This window comes from Elephantulus edwardii, unplaced genomic scaffold, assembly GCF_000299155.1.
Source record: "Elephantulus edwardii isolate Elephantulus edwardi_28Jun2011 unplaced genomic scaffold, EleEdw1.0 scaffold00070, whole genome shotgun sequence".
Taxonomy (NCBI): Eukaryota; Metazoa; Chordata; class Mammalia; order Macroscelidea; family Macroscelididae; genus Elephantulus; species Elephantulus edwardii.
In genome coordinates this window covers 12,905,121-12,914,769 of record NW_006399820.1, presented here as the reverse complement: position 1 = coordinate 12,914,769, position 9,649 = coordinate 12,905,121, and positions in this window count along the sequence as shown.

Genomic DNA, 9,649 nt, shown 5'->3' with positions numbered 1-9,649 from the left:
AGACAATGATGACAACTACTTCAGTATAACTTCTTTAGCTAAATTGATAATACCTTCAAAGAAAAAAACCCCTCCATTTCCCCAAATAAGGTTGCATTCACATTTGCTGGGGCCAGGACCTCATATCATTTTAAGGGATACAGATCCATCCATAACTGATCCAAACACAAGCACAGGTAGAGTATAGGAAAGCACCCCTACACACTCCCCAATTAAGGGGTCTTCTTTCAAGACTTAAGACTTGTATTTTATTTTTCAAATATTCAATGCAAAAAAAAAGCCTTTTCTGTATCATAGGCTGGACTCCTGCACAGATCTGACACATTTTCTGATGCTTGATGCTTTGCTGATAGAAGGAACAGGCTAGAAATTCATTTCGGGCACTGAGATGCTTTCCAAGAAGACAGAATAAGATTTTGTCTCCTTGAGTAGTCAGCCAGTGAGATAGGGTGGTGATTTTAAGTCTGTGATTGCCCTAGAGTTATGAGTTCACCGAGATATAGGGGATTTCTGTCCAGATCTTTCTCTGTCTTACAAGGCGAGGAGCCGTTGTTCCCTTTTTTATTTTGGCACACAGGGAGGTCGCATTAACTATGAAACTCTAATTGGAGGTTGGTTTCAGCCAAATGGAGATGGGAAAAACCCCTAACGAGAGGAAGCTAGGTAAATCTTTCTCTTCATTTGTTTATTTTTTAGAGCTGCAGAGAAAAAGCTTTATTGACATCTCAGGGTGTAATTGGTCTTAGAGAAGCTATCTGTACATTAAAATTGTAGAAGAGAAAGGAGTTCATTTCATTAAGAAAGCATTCCCTCTTGATCAACCTTCCTGAAAAGCAGTCACATATAATAGGAACATGTGAAAGGCTGTAGTGGAATTTATCCTTCTGATCAGACCATGGGTGCTCTTTTTTGTGTGGTGTGCCTGTTGTGGGCATGATTGAGAGATTTCTTTCTGTTTCACTTCCTTTTTTAAGTCATGGGGTTTCGTGGTTTGATGGGTGAAGGGAGGGTGGGTTGGGGATGTGCAGGGTCCGATACAAAGAGCAATGTATATAAACATTGTAAGTAAACCAGAGTAAAATTAAAAATAATTGGATTTTGGAAGGAAATTTGGAAATTCAGAGAAGTTTTTGGCTGTTTTTGCTTGATTTCAGTTTCAAATTTTCTACCTAGAGGCAGGATTATATCTTTCAGAAAATTACATGGTTTTAAAAATGAAACATAAGAATTACTAAGTAAATGCAAAACTTGCTTCTGTTGAGCTGGTTCTAACTCATAAGTCACCCTTTGGGTTACCAAGGCTGTGGATTTTTATTCAAGTAAGTGGTGCTTTAGAACTGCTGATGTTTTGGTGAGTAACTCTATAAATTATACACTATACCACAAGAGCGTTTATTAAATGACAATGGCTTAACCCATGTTTGTCAGAGTAGAACTGATAATATAATGAATAGAATAGAATAGAATAAATATAATAGGAAGCTCTGGTGTCCTAGTGGCAAGAAGCTGCACTGTAATCCCAGAGGTATGCAGTTCAAATCCACCAGATGCTTTGCTGGAGAAGAGAAATTAAAAGATGTATTGCGATGGGAAAGTCTGCTGCTAGGGACCTCTCCAAAGTACTGAAGAGCAATGGTGTCTCTCTGTAGACTAAGGGGTGTCTGATACAGGCCATGGTCTTTGCAATCACTTGTTATGCATTTGAGAGTTGGACAGTGACTAAGGAGGATAGAAGGAGAATTGATGCCTTTGAGCTGTGGTGCTGGAGAAGAGTATTGAGGGTACCATGGACTGCTAGGAAAACAAACAGATTTATCCTGGAAAGGGTTAAACCGGGCGGTTCCCTGTACTCAAGGATTCTGAGGCTCCGTCTGACATACTTTGGACATGTTGTAAGGAGGGACTGGTCCTCCGTGAGGGACATCATGCTTGGGAGGGTGGAGCAACAGCGCAGGAGGGGAAGGCCCTCTGTGAAGTGGATTGATTCAGTGACTGGGGTAATCAGGATGGATGTGCCGGAGACAGTGCAATTGGCATAGGACAGAGCAGAGTTTAGGGCTGTTGTACATAGGGTCGCTATGAGTCGCAAGTGACTCGACGGCACATAACAACAACAACAACAATATAATAACTGAGGAAGTTAATCACAAGGCCTTTTTCCTATGCACATCTAGCTGGACTTGAACCTCTAATCTTTTGGTAATAACTGTTTTCACTACCAACTAATATATATTGTTGTGTACCACAGAGCTGTAACTGACCCATAGCTGGCCCTCCAGAGGGTTTTCAGAGGTAGTACATTGCATAGAAGGAAATTGCCCATAGAGGGATTCCATAAAGGACAAGAGTAGCATGGAAAGCTAGGGTAAATATCAGAAGATTTACTGAGTGTTCTGGCTCAGAGGCAATCCAAACTTGATTATGGGGTTTTGTGCTTGTTGATCCCTCAGTGACTTACATTACTATTAAAAACATAAGTATGCTGCATGGAGATGATAAGTCAGTTATTGAGATGTGAAGATAAAATGAGATGGCATAAAGAGTACCTAGAAATAATGATAGTGACCACCACCATCAGAACAAAGTAAAGCAAGTGTTCAACAATTACTGTGTGTTAGATATTGTCATACTTTTACTCAAATTAACTAATTTAATTATTCAAAAACTTTATGGAGTTGGTGATATTATGATTCCATTTTAAAGATGAAGACATTGAGGTAAGTAGAAGGATACATACATGGCAGAACTCAGGCTCAATTCAAGTAGTGAGGCTCCAGAATTTAGCTCATAAGCTCACCCTTCTATGAAAACATGGCTTCAGCAGAAATGTGGTAGCAGAATTTGAACGGCGTGGAGTCCACCAGCAAATATTCTATTACTGAGTGAGCCTAGCCAGCAGCCCAGCATTCGCTATATCTAATTTGAACTCCTGAATTTAAGTATGCTTCAAAGATCCTAGGAAAGTCAGTGGGTCTGTGAGCATAAAGAAAAGTCTTTGACCCTGTTATGTAAATCTATAAAGAAAAGTGGTCAATTCTTTAAATATCCACAAACAAAGGGGTTCACAGAACAAAATTGTTTCAAAGAACTACATCTCTCAATACTAAGTTAATAAATATTACTGATCATCTATCTCTAACAGTATGGGATATTTGATCAGTGGAGAAGAAAATCCCTTAAGATAATGGGGCAGTGGAAGAAAGAGATGAGTGGAAATTCAAGTACTATCCTCACTGTGAGTTGCTACTGAATAGATTCTGTCCCACTCACCATGATCCCATTGGTGTTAGAGTAGAACTATGCATGGCATATTAGGTCAAGACTGTCACCTTCACAAAGAAATTATCAGACTTTTCTTCCTAGTGGCCTTTGGGGGACTGGAACCTCCAACCACTTGGTCAGCAGCAAAACATGTTAACAGTTTGTACCATCCAGGGACTCCATAAGTATAATGCAGTCTAGTAATTGCTAGAGGAAGGTAAAAGCCAGAGCCCATCATCAGAGACAATTAGCTTGGTATTGGGATGGCCAAGTATAAAGTTTTGAGAAAAAAGGATGAATAGGAGAACAATACAGGCAAAAATGATAAGGCAGGCATAGAGGGAAGTGTGCATAGGCTGTGCTTGTGAAACTGTAAATAGTTCAATCTGAGGGAATCAGCTCAGCACGGGACTGAGTGACCACTAGAGATAAAGCTGGAGAGGTGAGCAGCACCTTGACCACGCAGGCCTTTTGGGTCATGGTGACGAGTCTGGTCTTTATTTTGAGATCAATGGAAACTGTTGATACGTTCTACATGGAGAAGTGCTGTGGTTCAGGGCAGGGCTTACAATGTATTAGAAGAGGACAAATGTGCCTTCTAGTGCTGCTCCTGAAGGACCTCTCTCACTTTCATTGCTGTTGAGTTGGAACCGACTTATAGCTGACTCACCATTAGGTTTCTGAGACTTTAGATCTCACAAGAAGAGGTTATCCATCTTTCTCCCAAAGAGGTTACTGGTGAATTTGAATTGCCAGAGAGGGAGGTGCCACCTTCGGTTTTACAGCACAACTCCCTATATGGACTACGCCGGCCACAGCTCCCTACACTCAATGAGTATGCTCTGCGCCCCTCTCCCCCCCATTAGTGCAGTCTGACTTGGAGACAAAGTGAAGGAACATTTATGCACTCAGATTGTTTCATTGTAAAACCATCAGTGCCCTTTTTTTTTCAGGGAGCCAGGCAAGTTGATTTCACTGTCTTGACTATCCTCTGTGACACTCACCCAGCTCAGGTAACCATCTTCAAAGACATGATGAAACCCACAAGAGATTGTTCACTACAGATCAGCACACAAGCACGAGCCAGCCCATGCGTGGCTGCTGAGCGGGTCAGACCCTGGCCCACAACCCAGAACCGATAGCAACAAATACCAGCAACAACCATTCATGAGAGTTTCCATCCTGTTGAGCTAATGTGTTTTTTCTTTCTGTTTTCCCTTCTTTCTTTCCCCTGTTCCTCCTTCTCCCACCCTCGACCCTCTTATATCAGCAACAGAATGATCTTCCTCTTAGTTCAGGAAGCTGGCAGCTGCCAATCTGCAGCCTTTCGATAGCCAGCTAATTAAGGGGGAAAGCAGGTGTGGATGGGCGCATTCAGCTGGTAAATAAGTGCCAAAAATTAAAGTTATTGGTCGGTGAGTGTTAGCAGGTGGGAGCACTGTTTTATACCTTTAATAGGGGAGAGGAAAAAACAGGAGGGTTAGAAGACCTTAAAGGGAAGGGGGAAAATTACTTTTTTTTTTTTTTACCAAAAGCTCCTCAGAAGAGAATGTGTCTGTTTCTAAATCGTTGTCTTGTTTGGGATTAATCCTGAAGACATCTAATTGCCAGCCCTAAGAGTGCAATATTCCCTGAGCAGAGCTCCATGAACTGTATGGCCTGAGCAGAAATAATTCATGGTCTCAAGCTGATACTTAAAGGGTAATTCTTGACTGTCTGTAGACATAAATGCCTTGTGTTCCATTGTGATTTCTCTCCTTCATTTTTTGCATATGCTCAAATGCTCAGAGATTTGCCACCCTCCTCTCCCCTTATCTCTAAAACCTCTCATGAAAGAACTGAGAAAAAAAAAAGATGATCTATTATTGCACAACATAACGCATTATTTAATGAAGCGATTTAGAAATAAAATGTATATTAAGAAACGGGTTCTTGGGAGCAGAGTTCTTCCTTTGTCGTTTCTTTTTTTCTTCCTGATTTCCCCCCCTCTCCTTCCCCTCTTCCTTTGTGCTTAATAATTTACTTTAGTGTTACTTAACTGGAGGATATTTTTCAGGAAGGGGTTGTGGCAGAAGACCACAGAAGCATCATCTATTATGCATTCAAAATACATTAATACACGGCTGAAATGCTAACCTCATACAATAGAATAATTATAGTGTATCTTCATTGAAATTGTACACATGGCTTTGTGATCATACTCATTAATTTTGATCCAAATGAAGCAAAATTATTCTGCTTGGCTGCTGAGCTAATTTATGTGATATAAGTAAAGAAAAGTTAAATAAAGTATGATAGAAATCGGGATTGCAGTTAGGCAATTAGTTTCTGAGGAAGAGACTCATTTCTCCAAGCATCTTGGTTGCTTGTCTGGAATGAAAAGGATTCACATCATAGCAAAACTGCCCATTTTAAGATTGCAACTTGGAATATTTTTATTGTAGCTCTGAAGCATCTTCTTCTTTGCTATTTTGTGTGTGTGTGTGTGGGGGGGAGAATAATGTGGCAGTATGAGAATTTTTATTTTTTTTTCAGAATTATTACAATATCTAAGGAATTTTGGAGGTTCAATGTTTAATCCCATGGCTCTTAACAGCAAGGTTGGCAGTTTGAATCCTCAAGGGCCTCATGGGAGAAATGACCTGGTGAGTTGTTCCCATATGTAAATGAATAAAACCCAAGGTATATGAATGATATAGGGAAACCAATTAAATAAAAGAGAAAAGATTACAACATAGAATCCTCTATGGAGCAGTTCTAGTCTGTAAAATGGGCTCATTATGAATCAGGATTGATTCAATGATACCCAGCAACAAATTTATATCCAGGTAAAAGAGCATAACCATTTCTTTATTGATATAAGACTAAACCAAAATGGGGAAAATGTTATAATAGGTATAGGAACTTATATATTCTATAGTCAACACTCTTGGCACCAGCAGCCAGGAAATTAAAAGACATATTGAGATTGGAAAGTCTGATGTAAAAGACCTCTCCAAAGTACTGAAGAGCAATGGTTTCATTCTGGAGACTAAGGTGCCCCTGATCCAGGCTATGGTTGTTGCAATCACTTGCTATGTGTCAGAGAGTTGAACAATTACTAGAGAGGATAGAAGGAGAATCGATGCTTTTGAGCTGTGGAGTTGGAGAAGAGTATTGAATATACCATGGACTGCTAAGAAAACGAACAGGTTCCTCCTAGAAAGGGTTAAACCGGGTGGCTCCTTTGAGGCAAGGATTCTGAAGCTTTGTCTGACATACTTTGGACATGTTGCAAGGAGGGACCAGTCCTTCGAGAAGGATGCCCTTCTTGGGAGGGTGGAGGGACAGTGCAGGAGAGGAAGACTCTTTATGAGGTGGATTGATTCAGTGACTGGGATAATTGAGGGAAGTGAGTTTGAGATAGTGAGATTGGCATAGGTTAGAGCAGGGTTTCAGGCCATTTTACATAGGGTCACTATGAGTCACAGATTACTTTACAACACCTAACAACAATAACAACAACAACAATGACAACATATAGATATAGGACACTTAGAGATTTGTACATCTACAAATAAAATTCATATTGTCCCAAGAAGGTGAAATAAAGGCTCCTTTTTTATTAGATAAGGAAAATACTTGTCAGTGTGATTCTCTGGCAATGTATGTATTAGAAAATCTATCCTGGCAAAGTACAGCAACAATGACAAAGACTCCTAACAAGATTGATTGACACAGTGGCTACAACAATAGTTTCAAGCACAGCAGCTCTGGTGAAGGTGGCACGGAAACCAGGCAAGATGTCATTCTATTATAATAGCAACATTGCCTTCCCCTTATTTCAGCCCATATCAAGATGTAGGAGAGAAATAACTAATGTGCTGTTGAGTTGATGACAACTCACAGTGACCGTGTATGCTCAATAACTTTGATCTTTGCTCTATCCTGAGCCAATCTCACTGACTCTGGCACGTCTGCTCCTGTGCCAATCCGTCTCTTCCAGGATATTCCTCTCCTGAGCTGTCCCTCCACTCTTCCAAGCATGATGTCCTTCTCCAAGGACTGGTCTCTCTTAGCAATATACTCCAAGTATATGAGATGGAGTTTCAAAATCCTTGCTTCCAGAGAGCAAATTGGTTTCACCCTCTTCAGAACAGAGATATTTGTTCTCTTGGCAGTTCATAATATGTTTAATACTCTTCTCCGGCAGTACAACTCAAAGGCATCACTTTTTCTTCTGTCATCCTTAGTCATTGTCCAACTCTCTGATGCATAGCAAGTAATTGTGAAACCATGGCTTGGATCAGGTGCATCTTAGTCTCTAGGCTAAGTGCAATTCAGCGCTCTGGAGAGGTTCCTGACAGCAAACCTTCCTAATCCAATCTGTTTTTTTATTTCCTGGATGCTGGTTTCAAGAGTGTTGATTATCGACTCAAACAAGTAGAAATTGTTGAAAATATCAATCTCTTTTCCATCTATTATTTTACTGCCTATTGGCCGATTGCTGAAACTCTTTGTTTTCTTTATGTTGTGATTCAATCCATATTGAAGACTGCATTCCTTGAGCTTTTGCAGCAGATACTTCAGGTCCTCCTCAGTTTCAAGCAAGCAAAGTTGTGTCATCCGCATAATGCAAGTTGTTGATGAGTCTTCTTCCAATTCTGATGCCACATTCCTCCTCTTAAAGCCCAGCTTCTTGAATGATCTATTCTGCATATAGTTTGAAAAGGTATGGAGACAGGATGCATCCCTGATGCACTCAGTTCCTGATTTTTGAACCATGTAGTGTTTCCTTGCTCTGTTCTGATGGCTGCCTCCTGGTCCAAATTATTAACAATGTGAAGAAGGTTATACAGGACTGGTTGACTGAAAAAAAGTTAAGGAAAAATTTACACACAGATAGAAACAATAGTAGAGGGTTAATAGGGGTAGGGCAGAACTCCCATTCCATCAGCCTAAGCATTCCTTAACCAAACCATACAGCTGTAGAGGAGTATAATACATAACTGGTTACTTCCTCCACAGTCTTAGTAGAAAATTCTCCATGTGTCCGTTGTTGAATCTTTGCCGTTTTGCCACACCCTGGTCAGTACATTTCCTGTCCCAATAAACTATGGAATTTGGGTGACAAGAAGAATTGGCACCTTTGAGTTGTGGTCTTGGAGAAGAGTACTGAGTATTTATAGACTATCAAAAAAATGAACAGATAGGTCGTTCCCTGGAAGCAAGGATGGCAAAGCTTCATCTCTCATACTTTGGATATGTTGGTGGGAGAGGTTCCTTGGAAAGGGATATCATGCTTTAAAACGTGGAGGGTTAGTGAAAGAAAGGAAGACCCTCAATGAAATGGATTAACATGTGACTATAGAAAAGGGCTCAAGTGTATCAGAGATGGTGAGGACAGCACAGGAAAGGAGAGGATTCAGATCCATTTTCTTAGGGTCTCTATGAGTTGGACTTAACTTGACAGCACTAGACAATAAGCAAAAAAAATATGTACATATGGAGAGAGAGAAAAAATGCGAGAAATAGATTGAGATTGATTTACTTGTATCAAGAGATTGATATACATGGATGTGGAAATTGGAAAGTTTCCATTGGTGGCAGACAGGAAACTTCTACAGACTTGGCTTTCAAGATCAGGCAATGGAAGATTGAGTAGGGAGAGTGAGAATCTTATTAGAATAATTTTTTCCCCCCTAACTGAAGGCAATCTCAACCTAAGAAAACTCCCTGTCCAACTGATTGATTGCATTACAATAGCTTATATTGTGGGAAGTGCTCATTATATTACGTTAGTATAATTATATTACATATTACATAATATAATTATATTATATTATGGAACAACAACTAGTCTAGTACGTGACCAAACCACTGGAGAAACTATTGGTTAATAACTTTGACGTATGAAGTTAACAATCACATATCTTTAATAGAAATCAAAGGGAGCAGTAGATTGTGTTGGAAAGGAAATGGGTTCTTCCACTTTTGTGTTTTGTTGTGGTTTGGGAACATTTAGTGAAGAGTATCTAGCAGGCAGGTAGAAATTCAGAGTAAGAGCTATTTTTGGTTTTTATTGGCTTGCTTACAAAGTTTGCATACATTGTGTTTCACACTATTCTTCATTCACATTGTGCTTTATACAATCATTCTCATGCATTATGTTTTGTAAAATTAACCACCATTGGACCTTGCTCGTCATTACCCTATCTTTTGCCCTAATCCTGCCCATTACCTCCCCTGCCTCCCCAAGGGCTAATTTTTGAACTTGAGTCCAGAGAGATACTTTGAAAGGTCAAGCACAGAGTGATAATAGTTCAAGGCAATGGAATTGGCTGATGTATTTTAAGAAGAGTAAGAGTTATGCAGATGACACAACCCTACTTGCTGAAACTGAGGAGGA